Source organism: Anomaloglossus baeobatrachus, chromosome 1 (genome assembly GCF_048569485.1).
Source record: "Anomaloglossus baeobatrachus isolate aAnoBae1 chromosome 1, aAnoBae1.hap1, whole genome shotgun sequence".
NCBI classification, from domain to species: domain Eukaryota; kingdom Metazoa; phylum Chordata; class Amphibia; order Anura; family Aromobatidae; genus Anomaloglossus; species Anomaloglossus baeobatrachus.
In genome coordinates, this window is record NC_134353.1 from 464,465,156 (window position 1) to 464,480,190 (window position 15,035).

Here is a 15,035-nt window from a genome sequence, read left to right on the forward strand (position 1 = left end):
CCTCCACGTCATTTTGCGAACAGACTCCTTCTAGCGCCTCAATCAGCTGCTCCTTGGAGAGTCCTTTGAAACGAACTCCTACTTCACGGGCCTTTGATTGCAGGCTCCCCAAAGTCCAGGTCTTGTACTCTGCAGTGCTGGTTCCTGATGTTGAGCCATTGTCCTCCATTCCTTCTGCTCTGATCCCAGCGCTGCCAACCAGTTTGTGACGGGGTGTACATCAGAGCAAAGAGAGACAACAGGCCGAGGATGATCCAACAGGTTTACTAACAGGAATACAGGAACAGCACACGATTAGTCTACATAAAACAGATTCGGGGGCCCTTCCCGACAATCCTCGGACCGGATAACAAAGCAATCGTCCTTACAGTAGTCAAAAGAGTTCCACACAATCCCACGGGCCGCCACACAGGCCTAGCTCCGTCCGTGTCCACAGCCACCCAGGCTGGGGCTCCTGCTCTCTTCAAGTTTCAGCTCACTCTGAAGTTACAAAAAGGGAAATGCATTGTCTGTGCTGCTTGACCAGCCCACCATGTTTGTTCAGGGGGTAGGGGTCACACATCCTATCATCAATGGTTTGGTCCATCACAGGGCTCCAATATGTCTTCCAGCCACAGTAGATGAAGGGATCCCCTGCTGTAAAGAACAATGACTATTCCTTCACTGGCCAATGCAATTACAGATTAGATACACAACTCTGGAAAGAAGAGGACAGGCTATTTACATAATCACATTAGATGCCAAGACTACAATTGTATGAGAGAGACACATTGAGACCAGTAGCTCCCCCAAGAAAATACATGAATTACAACTAATACAACCAGGGAAATATACATATCATGACATAGTATCACAGCATATACAGTGAGAGGGTAAATTACATCTTCACAGTGTATACACTGGTGTGTGTGACGTGTCCGGTCGATAGTTGATGTTTGATAAGGCCTTGGACAGACCTGATCTTCGGGGATAGAAGATTTGGAAGGGTTTTCTAGGTACAGGTGCAGTCTTGTATAAAGTTACAAAAGTGGGGGACTGACCCTGACTGTTACCTGGTACGGTGTTCCTGCTAAGCAGTGAGTTTAAGTTGTACTCATTGGTCTTGTTTTAGTGGATGTCAGTGTATTCTTACCTAGGAATTGAATAGACTGGGGAAAACCCTTGATGTTTAGGCTTAATCATTGAGTATTGATGTTCTGGACGGATTTGTTCAAAGAAGGTGTATATAGTGTATAGTGTGAACAGAGGTTACTAGTACATGAAGTAAGAGATAGTGAGGGTGAATTTAGTATCTATCACCCACGTGACACTTCCTGGTAGGACAGCCCGTTTGTGTTTGTGGTTTGTGGACTGAGGAAGAAATTCTGTGTATTCTGTGGATGTGTATAGTCTATGGTCCAGAAGAGGAAGTGGATTACGGCATAGCAGACATCCAGATTGACGTGTTAGTTTTGGGTCGTATACCCTTGAAGCATGGGGTCTAATCAGTCCACACCTGTCAAGTTAACGGCAGAAGAATTAGTAAGCGAACGAGAAGGAATGGAAAGATGTTTTGTTAAACAAGCGAGGGATCTTGAAAGATAAAGATCTCCTTATGGATGCTGAGGCATGGTATAGAACGTCAAAAGATGTTAGTAGATATTTCTATATTGCATATTGCACCAGATCAGAAAATGGCACCTCAGGAAGTGGCCAAGCCCATTAGAAAGCAATGCCCACCACCCTATATGTCATCCTCAGAGGGTTGGACTTGTGTAGTTTGTCCCCCTGCCCACCAAATGCCCTCCCTAGCCTGCCCAGACGTCATTTCAGGTTGGGCCGCACCTAGTTCCCTTTTCCAGCCATCTTCAGTCCCAAGGCCACTGGCCTATTTGTTGCTGGAGCAACAGAAGACACCGAGGGGGGGGCAGGAAGATGACAATGATTTAACAATGATTCACCCCACCACCAGAACTGATTTGTATAGGCTCACCCAGATTAAAGCTGGGGATTCTTTCTGGCCAGTAATGAAGCCAGGTTTGCAGGTTTACAGTGAGGGTGCATGTACCTTATCACCCAAGTGACACTGGAAGATGTTTTATGTATAATGTACGCAGTTTTTGGTGTATAACACCGTAGGGTTGAAAAGGAAAGGAAAAAAAAAAAAAAAAAAGGAAGTGTTAGTTTCTATTTCAGTGTCCTGTGAATGTACGTATGTTGAAATGGAGAATTCTCCCAAAGGGGGGGAGGTTAGATGACACTGAATATACTATGTGTATTTTACCTGTCTGTGAAAACAGGAAACAAGAAACATAAGCTGATAGATAGGGTGGACTTGTGTGCTCACTGTGTCCACGTAAGCCCACCCCATTATTTTCTGTTCTGAATGTAGATTTCTTTCTGTCACTCAGCCCTGGGTGGGGTATGGTATGGGGATAGTTATCAGGGTCTGACAGGAGATAGGGATACGCTGGAGGCTCGGCCCTGACCACCATTAGGTCTACCGTCGAGATGAGGGCGAGTACAGGGTCCCTAGTTACAGGGTCAGCCCAGGGGTCCCTATATAATCCATATTCCCGGTGACAGATTGAATACCTCCTGAATGTAGATGTCACAATACATGTCACTCCCTCCCAGGACTCTTCAGACGCCATTTTTGGCCAACACCTACTTCCTCTTTTAGCGGCTGTTTCTTATCGGTAATTATCTTTAGTGGACGTTTTAACTCAGACACTACATAGTTCATCTTTAGACGCCATTTTAGTCCAGCCGACACCCAGTTCCCTATTTTTGTTTTAGCAGCCAAAGTCACTGCTCTGTTTATTGCTGACATAGCAGGGACTGCAGAGGGGGGAGACAGGGACCTGGAACACACACACTCCATTTTTGGTCATATATGCAGTTTTTCCCACTAATGAACCTTAGCAGAGGTTATTGCTGATAGTCCTGTGGATACCTTTTCCCTTCACTTTTGCATGTTTGTTTTTGCTGTATGTTATACAATTTAGTAGACCATATAGACTGCTCACTATTAGTCCTGGTGGACAGTGAATATTTTTCTGCCTATGGCAGTTGCTGCTTAGCCTGGTTTTGAGATATTTTCACTTGTATGTTATCCTGCCGGTAGCTTGCACAAGAGTTCCCTGATAGAGAGGGTGGAGGTTCATGTGGTCCCAAGGGGACATTGATCTTCAGGAGTTGGTATATATATTAGGGTTTTCGGTGGCAGCACCCAGTAATCCTTTGTGTCTTAGTTTGCAGGGTCTGACAGGAGAGAGGGATACGCTGGAGGCCCGACCCTGACCACCATCAGGTCTACCGTCGGGATGAGGGAGAGTGCAGGGCCCCCAGTTACAGGGTCAGCACAGGAGAGGTAGAGTAGATACGCTCCACTGCTTTTTCCTAGTTGTGTATATGTAGTCAGGGGGTGCTGCTTGGTAGTTTCCAAACACTTATGTGCTCTTTTCTTTCTCCGGGGTTTTAGGGGATCTTAGTTTTTTAGAATTTCAGTGTTCTCCTGACCCCAAGTTACACCCATTGCTCTTTCTTACAAACCTGGGTATAGTCCTTTGTATCAGGTCTCCGAGAGCCCACATGTAAACTACAGCTGGTAAAGACCAGGACACCCTCCTCCAAATGGCAAGACGTATGGAGATGAATCTAGCAGCTTACAAGATCACCCCACATACAGATGTGCAACAGTCACAGTCACCTGAAGAGTATCATCACGTCATCTCCAGCCCAGAAGTCATTCTACATGTTTGCCATGGAAGAAGATAGCAGCCCTTTGAACACTACTCAGCCAGATTGAACACCTACCGAAAGCACCAGTTGAAGATCAGTGCCCGTATGACATCACTGCTCCCTGACAAAGTCACCATCTCCCGGTGTGCGGTCCTTAATCCTGCTGAACTTCTCCCTCTTCCAAGGGGGGAGTGTCCCACCTCTGACACCTTGGTGGAAGAGGTAGTCGACTCTGGCATAGCTGAAACTCTGGATTCAATACAGTGACGGATACACCTTTGGACCCTGACTTAACACCTTTGCGGATGGATCAAGATGTGCATCAAGAAGACGGTTCCACATGGGTATGGTGCTGGTAGCAGAAGACGCTGTGCTGATAGAGCAGTCGCTACCCGCATGCCTGTCTGTGAAGAAGCAGATGTATGTGCTCTCACTGAAGCCTGCAAGATGGCAGCCAGCATCTACTCTGTATGGAAGACAAGAGACTTGATCACTGCCGATGGAACTGTACATCGCCATGAGGCCATAGAAGAACGGATGGAAGCTTTGCTATTGCCAGACAGAGTCGCGGTGAGCAGGGTTGAGGCCTACATTGGAGGAGCCAAGGGAAGCAGTAAGAAGTGCCCTCACTGACAGAACAGCCAAAGAAGCCCCAAGACCACTTACCAGAGAAACAGTCAGTCAATCTGTGCTTTTCGAATGACCCAGATGTGAAGAAGAAAGGAAAGATGGAAAGTCTTGAGAAAACGTTGTCCTGACCCTACAAGAGCAAGTCCCAGAAGAAGAGGACTGAGATAGGGTGCAGCTGTGGGCTCCCGGAGACCATGGAAAGTGGCTAGTGACCTGCTTTCACTGCCAGCCAAAGAGATATGGCAGGCCTTAGACACAGAACTGACTCTACACACCCCATACCAGCCACCGAATAGAGGGAAGGTTGGGAGGATGGGGCAGTGTAGAAGGCAAGGGCATGAGAGTCTTCCCCTTGAATTGTTCAGTGTCAGACACACCCCAGCAGGGACCACTAGGTTGAGACCCTATGAAATCCTGTTTAGAAGTACCCCCAGATACTTCAACTAAGCTTGTTGTTTGTTTAAACATTTGCCTAATATACGTTTTTGAGTTTTCTCCTCCAGATCCAACCAGATCTAGATTTTCCTCTCTTTTCTTTTTCTCTCTCTCCTCTTTCCCTCTCTCTTTTCTCAATCTTTCTCTCTCTTCCTCTCTTCTCAATCTTTCTCTCTCTCTCTCTTCCTCTCTCTTCTCTCACTCTTTTTCTTTCGGACGAAGATCCATGCATTCCACTACAAAGAGATGTCGGACCTGCCTGAGACCGGGAGATGGCTGTTTTCCCTTTTCTACCCGATACTTTGTGCCAGGACGATGATATCTAAGCATGTGGACCAGAAGACGACTGTGCATCCCACCTTTGATGATGTCCCACCATTACCGCCTGAGGACTGAGGAGCATAAGACTCTGAGTGAAACCAACCCTGATAAATATTAGCCCATTAAAGGACTAGTGCCACGTTCCCCCTTCCTGAATAACGTGTGCCAGCGGAATATAGCCATGAGGACAGTCTAGAGAACACGGTCAGGATCTGGCTTCCTATGCATAGTCTGTTGGGTGGGAAGATTCATCCACAAGGGATGGGTTATCTCGTATGTGAGTGAGGTAACCATCGGCATTAGGACAGATCAATAGACCTGGAAAAGCAAGGAAAGACTTTTTGGCTATCTCCAGGGATGCGATTATGAGTATATAAGTATATAAGAATTATCATTGGAGATATCCATAAAGAACAAGATTTAAGATGCTGTTTCAGACTGTGTACCCCACCTAGTTCTGTATTTGGACATCAAACTCAGACAGTCTGGGCTATTCTTGTGACCAGTGAATCATGCTGACATTGCTTAATATAAATGAGGAACCAAGCACATTACAGTAAATTGTATATCACAGAATAAGCTGTTCTACTTTATCCAATAGGAGACGTGTTACGTATTCTTGGCATCTAGCCAATAAGATTATATATATCCGTACAACTTCCGTATTAAAATCAGTCTTACTTTCTATTCATATCTGAGCACGTCTCTGCTGTGTGTGAAAGATTGTGGTTATGCATGCTACCACGAGTGACTCATAATTTGTACTGCAGACAGTTTAAGAGGGATGCATGATTAGATTGCATCAACCTAAATTACGGCCTTATCACTATACTTTCTGAGGACCCTCTGCATGCAGTGATCAAGGTCTTTTGACTGAAACATCTGTACTTGTGCTGATCCTACAAGTTCTTCACAATAAAATCCACTGTTCACTTTGATCTTGAGTACCAAGTTTCTACATCTACCCCTCTCCATACTGAGAACCCTAACATACTGAGTCCTTACAGTTTTTCCCATCGATTTTATCACTCTCTTTAACTCTGTAAGCCTCCCTAAACCCACCATCTACAGCAATAGGCCCCCTAAACCCTCCTCTACAGCAATAAGCTCCCTTATCTGCCCCTCTACAGCAATAGGCTACCTAAACTTGCCATCTACAGCAATAGGTCCCCTAACCCCCCTCTACAGCAATAGCCAACCTAAATCCCTCATCTACATTAATAGGTTCCCTAAGCCCCTTTCTACAGCAATAGGCTCCCCAAACCGCCCTCTACAGCAATAGGCCCCCTAAACCTTCCTCTATAGCAATAGCCCCCTAAACCCCCCCACAGCAATAGGCCCCTTAAACCCCCCTCGTACAGAAATAGGACCCTAAAAACTCCTCCTACAGCAATAGGCCCCCGAAACCCCACCTCCTACAGCGATACTCTCCATAAACCCCCCTCCTACAGCAATAAGCTCCCTAATCTGCCCCTCTACAGCAATAGGCTACCTAAACTTGCCATCTACAGCAATAGGTCCCTAACCCCCCCTCTACAGCAATAGCCAACCTAAATCCCCCATCTACATCAATAGGTTCCCTAAGCCCCTTTCTACAGCAATAGGCTCCCAAAACCGCCCTCTACAGCAATAGGACCCCTAAACCTTCCTCTATAGCAATAGCCCCCTAAACCCCCCCACAGCAATAGGCCCCTTAAACCCCCCTCGTACAGAAATAGGACCCTAAACACCCCTCCTACAGCAATAGGCCCCCTAAACCCCCCTCATACAGCAATAGGACCCTAAACACTCCTCCTACAGCAATAGGCCCCCTAAACCCCACCTCCTACAGTGATACTCTCCATAAACCCCCCTCCTACAGCAATAGGCTCCCTAAACACCCCTCCTACAGCAATAGACCCCCTAACTCTAAGACTATACTAACAGCCCAAGCTCCCCAACCACTGTCTAGAGTCATAGGCCCCCATAATCCCCAGACTACAATATTAGGCTGCCTAATCCTTAGTCTTTAGCCTCTGCCTGCCCCTCACCCGCAATCACCAGACTATAGCCTTTACCTGCCCCTCCCCCGCAATCCCCAGACTATAACCTTTACCTGCCCCTCCCTCGCAATCCAGACTATATCCTATGCCTGCCCCTCCCCCACAATCCCCAGACTATAACCTCTGCCTGCCCCTCCGCCACAATCCCCAGATTATAGCCTCTGCCTGCCCCTCTCTTGCAATCTCCAGATAATAGCCTCTGCCTGCCCCTCCCCTGCAATCCCCAGACTATAGCCTCTGCTTGCTCCTCCCCCACAAACCTCACATTGGAGCCTCATGGGAGACATTACACAGCAGAATGGGGGATATTACAACTTAGTATTGGGTACATTATACAGCAGCATTGGAGGAAACTACACAGCAGCATGGGGACAATATACAGCAGAATGGGGGATATTACCAAGCAACATGTGGGAAATTATACAGCACAATGTGGGATATTACAAAGCAGAATGGGGGATATTACACATGAGCATAGGGGACATTACACAGCATTATGGGGGACATTATACAGCAGCATAGGGGTATATTACAGTGTAACAAGGTGGACATTACACAGACACATGGGGGGACATTATGCAGCAGAATGGGGGATATTACAAAGTAGAATGGGCGATATTACACAGCAGAATGGTGCATATAAAACAGCAGCATGGGATATATTACACAGCAGAATGTTGATTTTCCACAAAAGCATGAGAGTCATACAGCAGAATGGCAGATATTACACAGTAGCAAGGAGGACAATATACAGCAAGAGGGGGGACATTAAACAACAGAATGGGGGATCGTTCACTGCAGCATTGGGGATATTATACAGCAGAATAGTGGAAATTACACAAAAGCATTAGGTACACTATACAGCAGCATGAGAGAAATTACACAGAAGCATAGGGAAGATTACAGAGGAACATGGGAGACATTATACAGCAGAATGGGGTATATTACACTGCAGCATAAGGGACATTACACAGCAGCATGGGGGATATTACACAGCAACATGGGGGAAATTATAAGGCACAGTAGGGGAATATTACAATATAACGTGGCGGACATTACACAGAAACATGGGGGACATTATAAAGCAACATTGAGACATTATAAAGCAGAATAGGGCATATTACACAGCAGCATGGGAGACATAACATAGCAGAATGGGGTATATTACAAAGCAGAATGGGGATAATACAGAGCAGCAAGGGTTTATTATACAGCAAAATTGGGGATATTACACAGCAGCATGGGGGATATTACACAGCAGCATGGGAATACTACACAGCAAAATATGCATATTACACAGCAGCAGCAAAGACATACAGCAGAATGGCAGATATTACACAGTAGCATTGAGGATCTTATAGAGCAGAATGGGGGATATTACAAAGCAGAAAGGGGATATTACACATCAAAATAGGGGATATTATACAGCAACATTGGGTAGATTATACAGCAGCATAAGGTAAATTACACAGCAGCATAGGGACAATATACAGCAGAATGGGGGACATTACTCAGCAACATGGGAGACATTCTACATCAGAATGGGGGATATTACAAAGTAGAATGGGGGATGTTACACAGCAACATGGAGGACAATATACAGCAGAATTGTGGATATTACACAGCAACATGGGGAACATTACAGAGCAACACGGGGGACATTACACAGAATGGGGGATATTACCAAGCAGAATGGGGGATATTACACATCATCATGAGGGATATTACATAGCAGAACGGGGGATGTTACACAGAGCATAATGGAAGATATTACATAGTAGCATGGGGATATTACACAGCAGCATGGAAGACATACAGCAAAATGGCAGATATTACAAAATACCTTGGAGGACATTATACAGCAGCAGAGGGAGACATTACACAGCAGAATGGAAAATAATACACTGCACCATGGGGTATATTATACAGCATAATTGGGTATATTACAGAGCAAAATGGGAGACATTATACATTAAAATGGGGGATATTACACTGCAGCATAAGAGACATACAGCAGAATGGCACATATTACAAAAAACAGGGAGGACATTATACAGCAGCAGGGGGGACATTACACAGCAAAATGGAAAAAAGTACAGTGCACCAATGGGAATATTATACAGCAGAATGGGGGATATTACACAGCAGCATTGGGTACATTATACAGCAGCAAGATGAGAAATTACACAGCAGCATGGGGGACATTAAAAAGCAGAATGGGGGATATTATACTGCCGCATGGGTGAAATTATGCAGCGGAATGGGGATATTACACAGCAGCCTGGGGAATATCGCATAAGAGCATGGGAAACATTATACAGCAGAATGGGGATATTACACAGGAAGATGGGAGGCATGCTGCAGAATGGCAGATAATGCACAGTAGCATGGAGGACATTATACAGCAGAACGGGGGGATATTACATAGCTACATGGGGAACATTATACAGTTGAATGGGGGATATTACACAGCAGCATGAGGGACATTATACAGCAGAATGGGGATATTACAAAGCAGGATGGGGGATATTTACAGAGCAACATGGGGGACTTTATACAACAAATTTGGGGTATATTACACAGTAACATGGGGAACATTACAGAGCAATATGGGGGACATTATACAGCAAAATGAGGGATATTACAAAGCAGAATGTGGGATGTTACACAGTAGCATGGGTGATATTACACGAGAGCATGGGAGACATTACACGGCAGAATGTGAATATTACACAGAAAGATGGGAGGCATGCTGTAGAATGGCGGATAATAAAAAGTAGCATGGAGGACGTTATACAGCAGAATGGGGGATATTACACAGCAGCATGGGAAACATTATACAGCAGAATGAGGCATATTTAAAAGTAGCATAAGGGACATTACACAGCAGCATGGGGTACATTACACAACAGCATAGAGAAATGACAGAGGAGCATGGGAGACATTATAAAGCAGAATGGGGATATATTAGACAGCAGCATAGGGTAGATTACACCGCAGCATGGGGAACATTACACAACAGCATGTGGGACATTACACAGCTACATGGAAGACATTATTCAGCAGAATAGGGGATATTACACATCATCAAAGGGAACATTACACAGCAACCAGGGGGATATTATACAGCAGAATAGGGGATATTACACTGTAGCATTTGGTAACATTACAGAGAAATATTTGGGGACACCATACAGCAGAATGGGAGATATTACAAAGCAAAAAGTGGGATATATTACACAGCAGCATGAGAGACATTATACAGCAGAATGCCAGATATTACACAGTAGCATGGAGGACATTATACAGTAGAATGGGGAACATAAGACAGCAGAATAGGGTTTATTATACTGCACCATGGGGTACATTATGGAGAAGAATGGGGGATAATAGACAGCAGCATTGCGGACATTATATATCAGCATGGGGGGAAATTACACAGCAGCATGGGGGACATTTTACAGCAGAATGCCGGATATTACAAAACAGAATGAGGATATTAAACAGAAGCATGGGGGATATTACATAGCAGCATGAAGGACATTATACAACAAAATTGGAGACGTTATACACCAGAATGGGGGATATTAGAAAGCAGAATGGGGCATATTACACAATAGCATGGGAGTTATTACACAGCAGCATGGGAGATATTACACATCATAATTGGGGATATTACACAGCAGCATGGGGATATTACATAGCAAAATGGAGATTTTACACAGCAGCATGGGAGACATACAGCAGAGGGCAGATATTACACAGTAGCATGGAGAACATTACACATCAATAGGGGGGGACATTACACAGCAGAATGGGGTATATTACAAAACAGAATGGAAATATTACACAGCAGCATGGGGGATATTACATAGCAGAATGGAAGATAATACACAGCAGCATGAAGGATATTATACAGCAAAATTGGAGACGTTATACATCAGAATGGGGGATATTAGAAAGCATAATGGGGCATATTACACAGCAGCATGGGAGATATTACACATCATAATTGGGGATACTACACAGCAGCATGGGGATATTACATAGCAAAATGGAGATTTTACACAGCAGCATGGGAGACATACAGCAGAATGGCAGATATTACACAATAGCATTGTTGAGGATAAAGAATTGAGTATCCAAAAATACTTAATTCAGCCATTTCATAGACTCAGTTATATAGTTCAGTAGATGTGAACTAACTCACATATTTGTGAATGCTTTTGTTTCTTACTAACACGTTTATATAAGTATATTGCATATTCAGTGTATTTTCCTTAACCTCAGTATATACTAGAATATATATATATGTATAGCTTGAATATGGCCACCATTTCCTGGTTTACACCCAAGACAGATGGACAAAGAGAAATTCCTGGATCCTAGACTGACCAATCAACGGAGAATATGTAGATCTCTCTACGTCATGAAGCCCTGACTTACGATACTTGATTGGACTAAAACTTTTGTTCACACCCCCTTACTGTTTGGTCTAGAGTCTCTTTCAAACAATAAAGAACACACTTGGTTAAGAGCCCGTCATGGAGATAGATGTAATTGACTTGCTGTGCAGTTATTTTTCATTCTCGTGTGCACCCATGACATTTTAATTAGAAGCAGCAGCCGGATATCAAGAGATCCTTTGAGTCTCATCATCATCGTCATTCTGACCTTGACAGTTGGCGCACCAAGTGTGGGGCAACCGAGAAGAGTGAGTCAGAGCTTCCACTTTCCGGACGTCTGGGGCTACTCCACAAGTATCCAGGTGTTGCTCGATATCGAGGACTTGATCACCCTCCGTTTCACGGTAAGAACATCATATACATTGTGTGTGCTGTTTTACCTGTGGATCGAGACACCTGGCGAAAGTGGGTGGTCACTAGTCCGGAGAATGGTAGTGCACCGGAGACCTAACGGTGTGACTGTCACTCGCCGGTGGGCTAGAAGGACCCAGCTCCCATAGGGGCTAGGGGTAGGTTGTAAAGTATCCGGCTGTCTGTAATTAGAAATGGGGTGTTTTCTTGAGTAGCTGTTTATTTGTATATAAGTGTATGGTTAATCAAGCTTGTGATTTCTCTGTTTGGTTCTCGGAGAGTTAATTGCCTGTAGTTTTTTTCTTCTTCGCTGTGAACAAAGGGAGAAGGGGGGTCTGGTTAAGCCCAGGGATATCCATGACAGTCTTTCTATTGAGAACAAGAAATGCGAGAGGGGGGAGCACATCCTTACATTCTTACACTCAGAGGAAGCAAAAAGGTGGGGGCTATATGTCCACCAGCTGCTTGAGGCAGAGCGGAGATCAAGTTACACAGCTCGGTCTCTGCTGTCTCTTAGCTAAGAAACAGGGGGGTGGAGGGTGAAGAGGCAGACACCGGGTGTTAAAACAGCGCAGCTCTTTGGAGAGAGGAGGGGTCAATGGGCTGCAGCCTTTGTATCGTAAAGCAAGCAGAGTTGTAATGATTTGAAAGAAAGACAAGTGTTATCTTGGTTTGGATTTGAGAGAAATTAACTAGTTTATGCGTTTTTCAGCATTTTGTAATCGTTGGTTTGTTTTTGGAACAGAGAGATAAGGGAATTGGCGTGTCCCCCAGTGTTTTATATATATATATAAAATACATCGATTCTTGTGTTAATAGCCGGAAATAGGAACACGTGGAGAACGGTATTAGTATCCACGTGTTGGACGCTGAAAAAGTGCGTCCGCTTACACGGGAAAGAGGGGGAGGGATTCCGGTGGTGGAGAAAAGTGTTTTGAACCAGCGTATTCCCCTGAGTATTAACTCATGCACTGCTATGTGAGACGCCGGAAAAATAGGAACGTACGAGGAACGGTATTGTATTCGTACGTTGGACGTCGCAGTATGTCCTTATTGCATAGTAGGGAAGCGGGAAGAGGGTTCAGTTGGATGTGGCCAATCCAGCTAGAGCACTGTATACTCTGTTCGAGAAGAGATTGTTTTTTAGTAGGAGCTGAGAACGCTGTCGCCCTAGTTACAAAAAACGGAAAAAATATAAAAGATTGCAAAAAGTTGTGTAATATCGTTGGACTACCACTAGATGGCAGGCTGCAACCCATGTATTGAAGTTCAGATTAATCTGTAGTGAGTTTATAATGAAGAACAAAGACCTCATTCACTGTCTGTTGCTGTTTGTAGAATCACTAAATGTGTTTCTCTAGCGGTAAACTCATTGTTCTGCTCTAGAAGTCATTATATCTGGTGCTAATCAAATCTCTCCTTTGTATGCTGGAATGCAAATTTACAGGCACTAAAGTATCCCTGGTTTACTACGTAGTTCCAGCCACTCCCAGTACACCCAGGGAGTCACAACATGGATGCTACACCCGGAAGTCAGGTGCCTGGAACTTCCTGTGGCAGCCGTCTTGCTACACCCACTGATGGCAGTACACCTCATAAGCCACACCCCTCGCAATGGCTCTTTGTTCAAAGCTCTCCACCCATCCCCGGTGGGAGGTGTTCTCTGGTATATATGACTAACACATTTGAATAAGTATAAATTGTATATTTGTTTACTCAGTTATCCCATAAGTGCAAGTCAAAGATAAGTAAGTGAAACTTTTACAGAATTTTCTGTTCACATAAAATCAATTGGTATTTTAGAAGTCCTGCAGCATTATATCATAAAATAAAATAGAGGAAGGTAAATATATATATATATCTTTGTATTATGTTAGTTAATTTAAGACAAAAATCATAAACGACTTACCCCTACTGATGTCAAAATGTATCAAATCCATTTGTAAAAAGGAATTAGGAAAAATGTATAATGCATTCAATGTAGATATGGGTAATGAATGTGTTCCCTGCTACGTCTTTGTTATAACAAAGGATGAGGTTTTTTTTCTTCCTGTCTCGTTTTTAAGAGACAGGGATGGAATGTGTCTTGATGGAATGTGTCTCTCTCCAATAGTGACGCGAGTTTGGTTTAACCCTTAGAGTTCAGGATTTCACATTTTTAGTTTGCTGTTTATACCTGAATAGGGAATATTAAATTTTATGGGATGTGCGATATAATTTGTGTTGTTTTGTGTTTAATGGCGATTTATTTGAACAATATATTTTTATTTTGTGACTCTATCACCTTTTCTGTTTTTACGATTATTTCTAAACCATTTATATATTTTTTGCCAGTTAGTCGCCTAGTCACAGCTGTCATTTTATCATGTCTCAGTCGTTTCTAGTATGAAAGGTTTTTCTTTTCTTTATGGATACAGTGTTGTTTATTGTAAAGTTTTAAAATTCCCCAGTAATGTATATTGTTGTGAGATGTACGTTATTTTCAGTGTTTGTTCATTTTAGTATGTGGCTAATTTATTACCTGCTGTTTTATCTTTTCTTTTAGGGAATACCAGTATAAAAATGCTGAATTTTGCCATATTGGTAAATAAACAATTAAACAAGGGGGGAATAAGGTATTAATTATATTCTCCAGTTTCTTGGAGGGTGCAGTAGGCATATTAGATAGGTTTTGAAGCTGACCTTTTTCCCATAAGTTATGTTTATTAGATTACTATGAGGTATATCTGTTAACTGAAATAGGAAAGTCTTGTCTTATATGTTTATTTGTTTATTTGTTTGTTTATTTATTTAGTATTCTCAGTCATGTGAAGTATAGATGACCACTAACTGTATTATGATCAGAGATGAAGTTATAAGAATGATCTAATGTATATTTTTTTTAGTTTTTGTTTTTATAGATGAAACCAGATGGTGGTCGATTCTGCACTGGATATGCTGCTGTTTACACCACATGAGGTAGTCTAAATTCGACCACTCCCTCCGATCCTATTGATACAGGAGACAGTGATGCATTAATGCCTCTCTAGATGGGTAGAACAGGAGTGGGTAAGAGTCTTTAGAGGTG

The 15,035-nt window shown here is 43.5% G+C and overlaps 1 protein-coding gene across 1 annotated transcript in view; it reads right to left on the reverse strand.

Moving 5' to 3' along the window:
- Positions 1-14,025, reverse strand: part of SPMAP2 (sperm microtubule associated protein 2) — a 321,282-nt gene extending 307,257 nt beyond the window's left edge. Inside the window, exon 1 of the mRNA XM_075338028.1 lies at positions 13,878-14,025. The gene's annotated coding sequence lies outside the window, so the exon portion shown is untranslated. The remainder of the gene's footprint in view (positions 1-13,877) is intronic.
- Between the last annotated feature and the right edge of the window lie 1,010 nt (positions 14,026-15,035).